The sequence below is a fragment of the Echinops telfairi genome, unplaced genomic scaffold, assembly GCF_000313985.2.
Source record: "Echinops telfairi isolate 266 unplaced genomic scaffold, ASM31398v2 ScPeMD7_7468;HRSCAF=8506_0, whole genome shotgun sequence".
In the NCBI taxonomy this organism is placed as follows: Eukaryota; Metazoa; Chordata; class Mammalia; order Afrosoricida; family Tenrecidae; genus Echinops; species Echinops telfairi.
The window spans coordinates 87,948,816-87,950,818 of record NW_022111369.1 but is presented as its reverse complement, the minus strand read 5'-3'; positions in this window follow the sequence as shown (position 1 = coordinate 87,950,818).

The window sequence follows — 2,003 nt, the reverse complement described above, 5'->3', positions numbered from 1 at the left end:
CAAAGCAACCTTCAAGATATACAGACAGGATGATGCATGGTTCATTGGCAGCCATGAGGCTCTCTAACAATCTGTCCACCTGCCCTAGCCAGCAGATGGGATGACCTGAAAGCCTGGGCCAGCACCCATCATGGTGCTTGTTCCTACAGCAGTGGACTCACAGCATTTGTCTTTTTGTGATTGATTACCTTCACTGAGCGTAATAGCTTCCAGATTCCTCCATGTTCTGAGGTGCTTCATAGCTCTTTTTAAGGGATGCATAGTATTCCAGTTTGTGTGTATGCCAGAGATTTTTTTTTAATCATTCCTCTATTTATGGGAATTTGGGCTGTTTCTAATTTCTTTCTCTTGTGAACAGCACTGCAATGAGCATGAGAGAGCATGCATGTGCTTGTGTTCTGTCTCTTATTTCTCTGGGGTATATGCCCAGCAGTGGTATTGTTGGGCATATGGTATTTCTATCGCCTGCTATTTTAGGAATCACCATACTGCTTTCCATGGGGGTTGTACATATTTAAAAGCCCACTGGCATTCTAAAAGCACTCCAATCACTCCACACATTCTGCACTATTTGCTGTTCTCTGTTTTGTTTTGTTTTTAATTGGGTTAGGGTTATGAGTGTTTGGGGATACTCCATGGTTGTTTTGACTTGCATTTCCTGGATGCTTAGGGAAGAGGAGCATTTCTTCCTAGGCGAGTTATTCGGGTATCATTGTTCATGAATAGTTCTTTGTCCACCTTTTAAGAAAGTTTTTTATCCTTGTAGGCTTTCAGTATTCTGTAGATTTTAGTAATTTGTCCTTGTGGTGGTTACTTAGTCTGGTGTCACTTTGAAGATTCAGAGTCAAGGGGTGGAGTCTAGCCTGTCAATCAGATCATAGCCAATGAGGCCTCTGTGTGATGTTTACAATGCCACTGGACCCACAAGACTTTCCACCCACTGGCTGTAATCATCCTGCATTCAGCATCATTGCATGTGTTTCATGAGTCTGAATAGGACTTTACAGACTTTGGTATCTGACATATGGGCTAATATCAGACCTATGGACTTGTTCTGGACTGAGTTGGGATGTTTTCTTAATATTCAACTGCTCTCGTATATAAAGCTTTTTCTTATACACATATGCATGTCTATGAAATTGTTTCTCTAGTCTACCCAGACTAACACAGTCCTTTGTCCCTTATGCAATTGCTAAATATCTTTTCCAAAGCTGTGGGTTCTCATTTTACTCCACTGATGAAATATTTTGAAGTACAGAAATGTTTTATTAAATTTTTCTTAATATACTTAATAAAAGTAGAGAGAAAACAACTGTCAATAAAACTTGCATAATTTTAAATCCCAATTCAGGTCACTAATGAACTTTAATGTAAAAATTAGCTCTTCCATTTAGCTTCAACAAAAACATGAATCACTACTGTTAATCCAATCAACTTTAATTTTTATATGCTAATGCTATTTGAAAATTGGCCAAACAATGTATTATTAAAACTGTTAGTAGTAGATGCTCAAGATCATAAAAAATGAGAATTGAACAAAACATATATATAAAATGTTTTAAAAGTAAGTTTAGCTCTATGTCCGTAAGTAGTTCAGTAATTGAGGCAATCCACAAGAACTGAAATTTTCATATGTTGATAACTTCAGATATGTGTCCTGAAGTAAACAAGTGATCATAAATGAACAGATTAGTAACATCTGCTACAGGAAATGCTTCGTTTACCAAAGCTAAGCCATAAAGGTAATTTAAATGCACTTAAAAGTGAATGAAATACATATTTTGTTTGTAGGTACCTTTGAGTTGATTCCAACTGATAGAGATTATATGCACAACATAAAATAAAAATATGCCTCATCCCGCACCATGTTCACACTTGTCACATTGAGCTCATTGTTGTAACATTGTGTCAGCCCACCTTGTTGAGAGCCGTCCTTTTTTCCGCTGCCTCTCTACTTTACCAAGCATGGCGTCCTTATCCGGGGATTGTCCTCTCTGACAGCA